Source organism: Stegodyphus dumicola, chromosome 9 (genome assembly GCF_044657685.1).
Source record: "Stegodyphus dumicola isolate Sdum_Otavi_A_Nest chromosome 9, ASM4465768v1".
NCBI classification, from domain to species: Eukaryota; Metazoa; Arthropoda; class Arachnida; order Araneae; family Eresidae; genus Stegodyphus; species Stegodyphus dumicola.
This window is the reverse complement of record NC_140776.1, coordinates 100,568,982-100,582,220: the sequence shown is the minus strand read 5'-3', so window position 1 is coordinate 100,582,220 and position 13,239 is coordinate 100,568,982. Positions and strand designations below refer to the sequence as shown.

At 33.5% G+C, this 13,239-nt stretch overlaps 2 protein-coding genes across 2 annotated transcripts in view; both read right to left on the bottom strand.

Annotated features, from left to right (window-relative positions):
• The window catches only part of LOC118198588 (G protein-coupled receptor Mth2-like), a 40,652-nt gene extending 30,586 nt beyond the window's left edge, over nt 1–10,066 (bottom strand). The window contains exon 1 of the mRNA XM_035370310.2: nt 9,868–10,066. The gene's annotated coding sequence lies outside the window, so the exon portion shown is untranslated. The remainder of the gene's footprint in view (nt 1–9,867) is intronic.
• Nucleotides 1–13,239, bottom strand: part of LOC118198487 (uncharacterized) — a 180,393-nt gene that overhangs the window by 106,838 nt on the left and 60,316 nt on the right. The window lies entirely within an intron of this gene.

Sequence of the window (13,239 nt, the reverse complement as noted above, 5' to 3'; positions counted from 1 at the left end):
TCTTTCGACGTCCGCCGTTCTTCTACTTTCAAACTGGATTGCTAGCTCAAATAATTTTTCCAGTGTAGTCGGATTTCTCAATTCAATAAAGTCTTGCACTTGGGGTAGTAACCTCGGCAAAATCACTTGAATTATTTCAGGATCCGGACGGTTTCCATACAAGAGCTTGAAAACGTGAATTTTTCTTAAAATAAAACTCGAGATGTTTTCCATTCTTTGTTGATATATACTGAAAAGTTCTGTTTCTAATTTCGCACGATCCCTTACAACAGGGAAGGCTTTTAGTAGGGCAGTCTTGAAATTTTCGTAGGTATAGGTGGGACTTCCTGCTTGACCCAAGAGACTTCTGCCGATACATTTGAACCAGTTAAGCGCTTGGCCCCTCAAAGCGCTGGTAGCTAAGGTAACTTTTTGAAACTCGTGCACGGGGTAGAGCATGAAGTGGTCATCCAATTTTTCCAAAATCTGGTTACCTGTGAGTTTCCATTAAACGTTGCTTTTGGTTTCATCGAAGCGCGCATGGTCTGGACAATATACCCAAATCCTTCCAGGGCGGCAGCTGGCATTTCTGGATTCTGAGCTGTTTCTGCAGGCAGCACAGGTTCTTCTTGAAACTCGGCCATGGTTATTCTTCGTCGGGCGCCACTATCAGGTTCAATGTTTCTTCTAACCTTCTTCGGAAACATACAATGACCTGACTAGAACAGAGAGCTTACTAAAGCTATGTTCACTAGTTGTAGTAAGTAGACAGGATACAGACGAAAGGTATACAAAATCCTTTATTTTTTTCTTTATATACAATGACTTCCGTACTTCGGAATACAATGACCCTCCACTCGGGGTCTAACTTAAAAGATATCAAAATAAAACTAAACTCTAATTTAACTTTAGAATAAGATTGGCCTTATAATAACAGGAAGCGTATGTAGCACAGAGACTGTGAACACTACAATACGTTTAATTTATCAAGAGGATTAAAACCTCTGGCCTGGAAGGCAAAGTAGCAACTGCGTAACTTCTAAGGTAAGCGGCCTGCTTCGAACTCACGGCTTCCTCTCTTCTGCTTGGCAAAAAGGCCACACTTAAATACTTGGCGTTCGCCAGACAACTTTGCATAAACTCCTTCACGCTTATAATTCTGGCCGGAAGTAGAAAATAAGAAGTGATAGTAAAGATTTAAAATAAAATAAACGTTAGTAAAACTTAAGATCCTTACAAGGGTACTCAAACTAAATTAAAAAACATTTTTAATACGAGGGTAATTAAACTAACACAGGAAAGAGGAATAAGCCATATTATAAACAGAGCATATTGTTGACTATTGTTAGTGATTATAAAAGAAATGTTAAACCTGCTAAACGTGTTATGAAGTAACCAAAAAAATGTAAAATTTGAAAAGTTCCAGATTTTAATGGTTGCCTCAAAGATTTTAATGGTTGCTTATGCTCTCGCTGTAGTCGCAATTTACAAGTCTGCTTTAACTCTCCCTTGACAACCTCCCCTTTTTCTCCCTTTTTCTATTTTTAGCTTTACTATTAAGCATAGTTTTCTTTGCACTTACGCCACATGCAATTCAACAATAAAACACAACGTTATTAAAAGCTATACAGCAGTAAAATTCCCAATAAAGTGTTAAGTGTATAAGGTATTTCTCCCTTCTTCTTAGCATACTTTCGTGGTGTAGTGGTCAGAAGCCTCGGCGCATACGGGTTCTTTAAAAACTTCTCACTCGCAGCACCAGCCGCCTAAAAGAGTTATCACAAAAAAGAAAATGTATATAATGATTTTAATGAGTCCAGCTAGTGTAACTTCACGAAAATGCTGAATATATTTTATTAGACATTGCATGATTTTTAGCCCAAAGGGCGTCAGTCCAGAATGTCTATTTGTTTCGTTTTGGCATTTTGCGTTGATTCACTATAAACGGCGAGTCACTTTGTTAAATTGTTGCCACCAAATATTAGAGCCCTTTATTTTATTTAAAGAAATTAAATAATGAAGAATCTGCATAAATGTATGTATGTTTCTCGTATTGTGATAAAACAACGGCAAAGCTATCAAAGTTTGAATAACGTACGTCACCACGCGAATACGGGCATCTTGAAGCCCAAATTTGGAATTTATTTTATTATCTATTTCATATTTTGTAAAGCATTTATGAGTTTTTGATTTGAACACAACGATTTCAAAGAGAGCAATGGAAACACTGTACGGGGGGGGGCGAGAAAAAAACTTTTTTAATCTCTAGCGCGTGAGACTGTGTATCGGAAATTCTAAAGATATGCTCTTTTAAATATTTTGTGATGTTGCCGTTGAAATGAATTTTATGGTTTAAGTGCGAAGAACATGATATTTATTAAATGAAATTAACACACAAAACGTTAAAAAAACGCCCCTTTGGGCGTAATATAAAATCTGAAAGCTTTCAGACTTTTTTATTGCATGTATATTTAAATCAGAATATTTAAAAAAATTTCTGAAGAAAATTGTTTATTGTTTTTTAATCTCAGTTTTTTACTGAATACTTTCCAGGTTTTAAATTTAAAAGTATCTTAGCTTTACTGTATGGCATCATGCTAACTCACGGAAGATAAAAGTATTTCATTTCCGGCCGAGGTTACACATTGCTTTCGTAGACTCGAATTCGTTAATTAAAACTGAAAGATAAATGGCTTCCATATTCCCGAATGATAACAGTATGTTTAAATGTGTTTTATTTTGAACAGTGTTTCCACAGCTCGCTTTCAGATCGTTGGGTTAGTTAATCAAAAATTCATCAAAGCTTTACAAAATGTGAAATATATAATGAAACAGATTCATGCTTCCATGTGCACGTTCGGATGAAGCAATATATTATTCAAAATTTGAAGGCTCTAAGTACCGCTAATTTTTTCACAATGGGAGAAACATACATACATTTGATAATAATAACTTTAGAAGTACTGATGTAGGAGCTCTGAGATATAGAAACGCAGAAATACTGATAGCGCGGCACGTAGAGATAGCATAGACCGTAGATCCATATTGAAGACGAAGAATTCTGATTGCGTAGAATACTAAAATATTGAATCTGTAATGGCAGCGGAGTAAGATTTAACAGATAAGAGATTGAGATTGTAATAGGTAATAGATAAGAAATAAGCTGAGTAAGAGTAATATATTTGGCACTCTTATCGTGTCTATTTCCAGAAAACTTACATTTTTGATACTATTGCCATAGAAAGAGAGCAGAGGGAAACAACATTTTAATAGAAATAATGGCAGAAGCTAAAGTACGCAGTTATCCAGTATGGAGGCTCACCAAAAGAAAGTTTGGTTTTAAGTTGTTTATTAAGAGAAACTTTAAGTTCTTCCTTTCTTCTTTTCGAGTTTAGGTTCCGTATTAGCCATGTCATCAGCATTACTCAAGCCATGAGACATAGAACTGATGTAAAACTGACGCAGTCCAGAAAAGTTATTACTATTTTTAGAACAGAGAGGAGGAATTAAGGACACTTGCTAATTTAAATTATAATTTCGAGATTTACATATATTGTATGTTTACATATGTTGTATTTACGTAAAGCGTTCAGATTCCTCATTATTTAATTTCTTTAAAACTAATAGAGGGCAATAATATTTGGTGGCAAAAATTTGAAAATTCATACGCCATTTATAGTGAACCAACACAAAATCAAATTTCGAGACTAATAGCCTATTTTAACCTAAAAAATGAATGCATAGTAAAATATATACATGAAAGGTTTAAGATTTTAACGGTCGCCCAAAGGGTTTGTTAAGGTTTGTACGCTATCCCTGAGCTCGCAGTCTACCAGTCCTGCTGTTATACACACTTACCTTCTTTCCGCCATCGACGGAACAGGTGGCCTACTGAGTTAGGTGCTTTTCAGCCTGTTGGATCCCGTCGATGGAATTAAAAATGGCTTCTTAATACTCACTTACTCATTCCTGCTAACCTTTTCTTTTTAGCTGTGTTATTAAGCATAATTTTCTTCACACTTAAGCCATATGCAATTCAACAGCAAAATTTAAAAAAAGATTTAAAAGCAGCATAGCCGTATACGCTTAGAATTTCCGATACACTGCTAAGTGTTGGCATACATTTTTCTGTTTTTTTCAGTCTTTCCTCAGTTCATCATATCAACGTTCAGTTTTTCTTATTATGATGGCTTTACACATATTTTTTTTTCTCTTTTTACTATTAAAGTTTTGTGTGTTTACTTTATTTATTATATATCATGTCCTTGGCTATTACGCGAGATAAAATTCGATTCAACGGAAAAATAACAAAATATTTTAAAACAGCAGATCTTTAGAATTTCCAATAGACAATATTGCTCACTGGAGATAAAAATATTGTATTCATTACACTGTTACCATTACTTCATTTGAAGTCGTTTAGTTTGTTAATCAAAAATTCGTTATCAAAAATTCGTTTTGCAAAATATGAAATAGATAATAAAACAAAACCGAAATTCGAAATTCGGGTTTCCAGGTGTCGATGTTAGGATGGAGGAATACTTTATTCAAAATTTGATGGCTCTAGGGACCGTTGTTTATTGACAGTGCCAGAAAATACATACATTGAGGTATATCTTTCATTATCTAATTTCTTAAATATAATACAGGACGATAATATGTGGTGGCAACAATTTGAAAAATAATATAACGCGTTTAAGTGTTTAGACGGAAAATGCTGTGTCGAGACTAATAGCCCATTCGTGATTAACGCAATGTTTGAACTAATAAATGTAAGCAAGTATGGCTTTAAAGTCAAAACTGTTGCATAAACACAAACGATTATCCTCATAATTCGAAAATGATCCATTAACATTTCTTCGAATGTATATTTAAAAGTTACGTTAACTTTAAAACTTTGATCAGATTGCCAATCCATTGAAGAATTCAACATTTTATCGATAGATGGCAGCACAAGTATTTGAGGAAAAGTATTTAGCGAGAAACATTTGTTCAGATATCTGTTCATAGATGGCAGCCATAGTGCACAAATTTTTTGAGTATTAAAATCAGTGGAGCCTCTCAGTTATGGACTTGTGTAAAATGCTAAAGGATTTGATTTGGTCATGAACGCGCCTGTTCACTAATAAATCGGTTCGAGAACGATACATCTAAGCATAAATTCTGGGGTGAGGTACAGTATGTCGAGTTATGAACACTTTAGTAGGAAACAAATGATTTTCAGGGGTGTTTTATGGCAATCTTTGACAGAGAATAAATTCTCAAATACTCCTAAAAGGATTAATTTAATGTTTTTCGTTACTCAGCTTTCATTAATAAAACTTCGCAGACAGAACCAAGAATTCGTCCTAATCAGGTTAAAGTGACAGACGTCCTAATCAGGTTAAAGTGACAGAGCCAAGAATTCGTCCAAATGAGGTTGTGCCATAGGCACAGATTTTGAGGGCTTACGCCCTGAGGAATTTTTTTTATTTTTTTGCCCCGACACCAGAGCTCCTATTAGTCTCAAACCTCACTTTTGCGTCCGTGTCACTTTTCAGCAGTTTCAACTTTAGAACACAACACAGCACAAACTAAAGCGAGAAAGTTACAATTAGCGTTTGCAAGAACAAAATGCGAGCTGCGCATTGAGAAATAATACCTCACAGACAGGCAGAGAGCTCTGGTGGCCGAAACATTCCGCTCGGCGTTGAAACATCGTTTCAAATCTAAATAGCTTTTACAAAATGAAATTATCATAACAATATTAAATTATGCAAAAATGTGTCATTAAAATATTCACAAGAAAACATAATATGAAATTATGAAATGAAACTAAATTGTTCTCAAAACAGATGCAAAAAAGCCTTCATACTATTCAGGAACTTAATTATATTTAAAGCAAAGTACAACGTTATAATGCTTTAGAAAAAAAACTTAATCACTGATAGGCAAAACGCTAAGTTTGTGAATTGGCCTTTTGAAAACAGTTTTGAGCTTCACGATACGGAGAATATTATCTGAGCTAGGAAAAACTTCCATTGGTTTTGCTCTTCGAGATATACAGCTTTTCAAAGCGGCAATAAATGATTCTGATGTTAGATTACCTACTAATTCAATATGTATAGTTCTTGTAGTAAAATACACGAATATACAAATGTAGCATTTCATTGGTTTTACTCCTCGACTCTGACAGGCCGGCACTTGAAATGGCCCGGCATAGTCAATTCCAACCTTGGAGAAAACTTTTGACGGAACGACTCTAGACGATGGTACGTCAGACATTATCTGAGATGTTTTAGCTCGTACACGATGACTTTTCACGCATTTGAAAATCGGTTGTCTTACAACTGACCTAGCGTGGATCATCTAATATGCAAAATAAAGATGATAGCCAATCAAGATATTAGAAAAATGCAGATAGCGAGGATTACAGTAGATGAAACATTAGCCAAATTTGGATAATTGCGATTATTGTTGATCCAGATATTTAAAAAATAAATAAATAAATAATCCGAAAGCTATCAGATTTTACATTACGCCTATAGGGGCGTTTTTAACGTTTTGTTTGTTACCTTTATTTATTAAATATCATGTTCCTCACACTTAAACCATAAAATTCAATTCAACAGCGTTAAAGTAATTTTAAATTGAGCATATCTTTAGAATTTCCAGTACACAGTCTCGCACGCTGAAGATAAAAATGTTATTTTTTATCGTACAGTGTTGCCATTGCTCCCTTTGAAATCGTTCAATTTAATCAAAAATTCGTTAAAGTTTTACAAAATATGAAATGGATAATAAACCAAATTCCAAATGAGGAGTTCCAGATAACCATATTCGATGGAGGATTACGTTATTCAAAATTTGATGGCTCTAGGTACTGTTGTTTTATCGCAATGGGAGAAATATACATACAGTTGCGCAGATGCTTCATTATTTAATTTCTTTAAATATAATACAGTAAAGTGGCAACATTTTGAAAAGTTAACCAACATTTATCGTGAATGTCGGCTATTAAGCTAAAGGAGGTTATGCCAAAACGAAGTTAATGCCAATTCAGTGTAGCTACTTAACTGCAAATGAGTGAATTTTAGTAATACGTTCATCCTACCTTATTTCAACAAAAGCTTAGGAGCAGAAAGTGAAAAAAAAAAATATTATGGAAAAAAAAAAAAAAAAAAACTGAAAGCTTTTACATTTTATATTACGCTCAAAAGGATGTTTGTAACGTTTGGTCTGTTACCTTTACTTATTCAATATCATGTTCTTCGCAATTAAACCATAAAATTCAAGTCAACGGCAATATCACAGAATATTTTAAAAAGCATATCTTGATAATTTTCGATACACGTTCTCGCGTGCTGGAGATAAAAATATGTTTACCCCTGTACAGGATTTCATTGCTCGCTTTGAAATCGTTGAGTTTGTTCATAAAAAATTGTTTAATATTTGACAAAATATGAGATAGGTACTAAAAAAAATCCAAATTCCAAATTTGGGCTCCCAGATGCCCATATTCGAATGGAGAACTACTTTATTCAAAATTTGATGGCTCTAGGTATCCTTTTTTTTTTTTTTTTTTTTTTCAGAGTGCGAGAAACATACATACATTCATACAGATTCTTCAATACTTAATTTCTTTAAATATAAGGGGCTCTAATATTTGGTGGCAACAATATTGAAAGTGAACTGACATTTATAGTGAACTGACGCAAAATGCCGAAACGAAATTAATACCCCTTCTGGGCAAATTGCCCCTTTGGGCTAATAAAACATAACTTTTTTTGCAGAATGAGAGATTGATTCTCCCCCCCCCAAAAAAAAAGCGTAACACATTTTTGGCGGAAAGATTGGATATGGTTGTTTCGTTTTTACAGTTTCCATTTTTTTTACTTCCTTGTAAAAGTAAACGAAGTATTGTAATCGCGAACAATTTCGGGTGTTATTTTTCAACGAAAATATTCATTTTGAACGCTCTCAAATTCTTTTAGACGTGACATCTATACGCAATTAACCGCACCAAAATATATATATTCTCTTGCCTGGCTCTGTGAGCTCTGCGATTTTATTCTTATGTTGGTAAATCGCGCATACTTTGCCTTAAAAGTGATTTAATTATATTGTTCTTATGTTTTCAGTTAAGAGTTTAGAGCTTTGATTAATCTGCATGTAATAATTGTAAAATTATCAATAATTACATTACGCTAGACCTAACAAGGTCACTATTGTTTTACATTTGAAACTCTTACTAGAATAGTCATTTGGTGCTGAACATTTATACTTCCTTTCCGTTGACCGAATTTCTTGTTTCTGTGTACAAAGTCTAATTTTAATTGCAAAATATTTTTTCTAACTGTGATTGGTGTTTTAGGTTTTTCTGTATTTTGAAATATTTAATAAGGATGTTTTGCGTTTTCATGCATTTTTGCTTTGCGGGAAATTGAGAACTGAATTGACTGAACAAGAAATCTACCTCTAATGAAGTTCGAAGAAATAAGTTTAAATCAAGTACGGCAAAAAATATGCATAATTTAACACGCCGTACAATAAAGTCATGTGGTGTTTACGTCAGATTTTTTTTCCTCTGTTGCAAATTACCATTTTAAGTTATACTGATATTTCATTTAAAAAATGTCTCTTTCTCATTTAATATGACATTTATTAATGAACAATAAATAATTTCAGTGAAATGAAAGTTTCACTCTTATAAAAAAGGAAAGGGGGATCATGGCGGTGAAACACTTCTTTCCAAACAATACTTTTAAAAACTTAGACTTGGTATTTCCTTTATGTGTACTTATATTTAATAAATATCATTTACATTACAGATTAATCATCTTTAATGTTTTTATTATGACTAGAAGATAAATCCATAAATATTCCTTCAGGGTAAACGTAACCTTACAAATCTGCATAAAGTTATAAACAAAATTTCACCAAAAAGTGTCAGAGTCAAATGGTCAAATATATAAATTAAAAATGTTACTTTATTTTCTGAAACAAACAAAAAAAATCCGTAATGAGCATGCAATTTTGTACTAATAAAAGTAATGAGTGAAACCTTGTATAAAAATTGTATATAAAAATTGTATAAAAATTGTATATATAAAAATTGTATATATATTTAAATCATGATTCTCTCTATGTATAAAGCAAATGAGAGCCAGTTTCCTTCAGAAAGGTCCTCCACAAAAAACTCCTTCTCTTTGACAGATATCCCTAGTGTGCTTTACGATGCTATAATAACGTATCTATCTTTTTACATAAGATTGGTTTGATGCACAATTTGCTAACAATACCAAAGTAATTATATTTTTATTAATGAAACTTATTCATAGAGAAATATTTGGTAACGGGCGAGCATGTTTCATACCTAATTTAACATCAAACGCGGAATAAATAATTACTTCTAAGGAATTAAAATAAATGTTAGTGAAATGAGATTACATGTAGAATTCTGAAACTAATAATAAATTTTAAAAAGCATAAAAAATGACGATGCGTATAATTTTACAGTAATAGTAAAAAATATTTTTAATTTGAATAAGTTAAAATTACCATAATTTTGTTTTTACAAAGGAAGAACCCTTTATTTACATAACAAAATCATTTCATTGCCATCACCTTTGATTTGTACTTTGACATTTCTTGATTATTATTATTATTATGACTATTATTAGGCTGAAACTCATATTTTAATCATTACAGAAACTAAACAGATTAGGCTCATCATGTCATAAAGTTATAAAAAATCGCTGCTTTCAGCGCAAATGAATACTTTACTTTTACTTGCTCGAAGAACAAGATGAATAACACTCAGATAACTGGATTTGGAAAGTCTAGAGTCCGGATAAATAGAACTACATTTTGAAATAAATATCATAATTACTTAAATATACTGAATACCTTCAGAATTCTCCCTTGTACAAGCCCAACCACCAAAATAAATGTCAGTCCATTCTCATAACAGGAGCAATAGTGACAATTTTCTTATTTTAAAAACGTTAATTAATTTAGGCCAAAATAACATGCTCAATATAAGTGTCCGTTTCTCACTCTGTTGCCTGAGCAAAGCAAATACCACTACAAAAGACGGAAGAGGAAGTTGTTTTTCACATCGGAAGTAACATCTGAAAGTTCATGATAATGATACAAATATCCTCGTAGTTTATGAAATCAGTTTTTATTCTACTGCTTTTCATCTGATACAGTAGTGAAAAAAAAAAAAAAAAAAAAAAAAAAAGAGCCTAATTGAAATGCAGGGGTAAATCTAAAATAAAACATACACGATTACTTTAAATAAAACGTATTACTTGAGTCTAAACGAAATTTGTTGTAGAGTTTAGATATTGCAGTCAAACTGAAAACCATGAGCTATTACAGCTTTCCTATCGGAAGTCTTCATGTTAGCCTAAAACAGTAGAATCTTTCGAATGCAAGGACTGGCTTATTTGGTTTATGGCAAAACATAAGCCCGCGCGAGAAGACTTTCTAAAAGAGACTGGCTCATATTCTCGTTCCACTAAGGAAAACCGCAGAAACTCTCATGTAGCCAGTCCAATCCCGGGATTCGAACTAGGACAGAAATACAACTAATGAGTAGGCTTGCCAATCGGTAGCTGGTAAATCTCTCGCTGCTGAATGAGAGAAACTTCATTCTAGGAATAGTCTCATTGGGAGAAGAAGCTATGAATTTGTATAGCTATTAGCAAACTCAAGCAAGCACTGTCTAAATATCCAGCTAGTCGCAATACATCTTTGAATTCTATTTAATCACCTCAGTGGGAAGTTTTTGCCGAGTATCCAGAAGATTTTTGTCACTTGCATTGGCAGACGAAAATTAACAGTGATGTTCTATCTTTTTCTCTAAAACACGTAGCATGTTTATAGACTCAAAACAAAATCAGCAACTTTTTTGTAAATGTATCTATCACTGAGATATTATCTAGCCTCGCTGATAAACCAAACAGAATCTGTTGCCTCTCCAGTGGAAAATACCTATTGCCTGATAAAATACAGTAGTGGAGATGGACGTGCTGGAGATAGCACTCATTCACAACCTAAAGAAAACTAAGATCTCGAAGATGTTAGCAAAGTTCATCTGTGTCACTAGGTTTGTAACAGTATTCTTCATCCAAGGGAAAAGACTAAGCAGAGCCGGATTGCTGAGACGCATGCCTGAATAAGGATGACTTTTCAAAGAAAGAAGAAATAATCCGAAAGACAAGGTTCTAGTTCCAATATTTTACGATAATGATGAAAACGTTCGGCTCGATGTCCTCAGCTTCGTATTAGCCAACCAATTAGAAAAAAGGCATATCACAGGGCCTAAATATGTAATTTAACCATGTAAGCTAATATTTGGAGAGTTGTTTGTTCAAATGACCGCGAGCGAGCAGTAAGTTACCATAATTCCTGCTTCCAAAAACAGGATGATTTCTGTAGCTGGTCCTTCCTCATATAGGTGTGGTTGAGAATTTTTATTTTTTCGTGTATCGCATTTTATTTCAAAAAGGATAATATTAGTAAAGAAAAATAATCATGTTTGCTAATTGATTGTATAATGATATGTGTGAACTGTACAGAGGCTGTTCGCACATTTTTAGACGATTTTGGTAAGCGGTAATAAAAAATAGTTTGCTTCAGAAGAAGTAATTGCAATTGTACTATGTTTTTAAAAGTCAAAATTATCGTCTGTGGCTTGAAAGTTTTGTTTTTATTCAAAATGGCAAATTTGACAAAGCAGTGGTTCGAAGGCTACATTTACGCTCTTTCCGAAGAGAAATATGCATACTCCGTTATCCAAAAACAATGTGAGAGTCATGGTTTTGTGATATCTAAAGCGTCGATAGGTAATATCATCAACATGAAAGGAAAAAAAAAACGTCAAATTGGAGCCTCAAAGTGGGACAAAAATTCCAAACAAGTATGCAAGGAAAAAACGGACATCTTCGATTATTACAAAGGTACGTTGTTTAATGTTAAAGGAAAATCCCTTTAGTCAAAGGACAGTTGCAAAATCATTAAAATGCTCGGTGTCCACTGTAAACAAATGATAAACGTTGGTCTAAATCTTAAGAAAGCGAAAAAACGCAATGTGCATCGTCTTCTTCCAAAGCATATCGCTCAACGCAGGACACGCTGCAGAATTCTATATGAGAAACACTTATCCAAAGTAAAATGGAAAACAATTGTCACAATAGATGAAGCATGGGTGTATTTAAATGATTGTAACAAAAAAAGAGCCATTTATTATCATAAAAGTGGAGAAAAATTTCAAGTACACGGTTCAAAGAATCGAAAGAAAGTTTTTCTAAGGGATTCATGATTGTTGCTGATTTTTCTTATAATGGCAAGTTAAAAATGAAGAGAGTGCAAAAAATGTCAAGATTGACTTCAAATACTATCAGGAACATATTTTATCGCCAATTTTTCTGAATGAAATACCATCACTTTACCCACAGTGCCATCAATCTGTGAGACTCTATCAGGACAAAGCTAGCAGTCACACATCCAAATCCATTGTAAATTTCCTAAAAGAAATGGAACAAAAAACTGGTAGCAAGGCCATACCCTTCACTGATATCCCTACTAGATCTCCCAATGTGTCACCTATGGATTTTTGTGCTTTTGGACTTTTAAAAACTGCATTATCCAAACGTTGTCCCCAAACCCTAACAGGACTCTGGAAAGCTGTTCGGGAGGAATGGGATAGAATCTTTTGCCACTTCAAAAGGCATTATTATCCTGGAAATTGCGGTGTCGAAAGATAGTTCAGAATAAGAGATGTCAAATAGAACATTTAAAACACAAGAATTTTATGTAATTTAGTTTTGTGAATACAATATACATCGTCTAAAAAATGTGTGAACAGCCTCTGTACAAACGACGGCATTCCTAACGCACATTCATGTGCCTGACATGACTGAGTTATGCCGTTCATGTGATTTATTCCTAACTCACTCATATGTCTGAACAGATAATTCTTAAGTGCTCATTAGTCGGATGCCCGTGTAGCCAATCCTCTCTTTAGTAGCATACCATAAATGGAACAACAATCTAAATGCACACTCCGGCTAAGAATTTTCCAAACTCTTGATTGCTAATCTAACCATGAAATGGATTGTATGGCTTACTATATATCAAAAGCTTAATTGCGATAGAATGTCCGACTATGGGAATAATAATTTATCACGCTGTTCTTAACTTTGATTTAGAATCATTCCAAAGGTAATTTTTGGCAGACTGCTTTCAGCCTCCTATTCTTGTTAAGGCTAC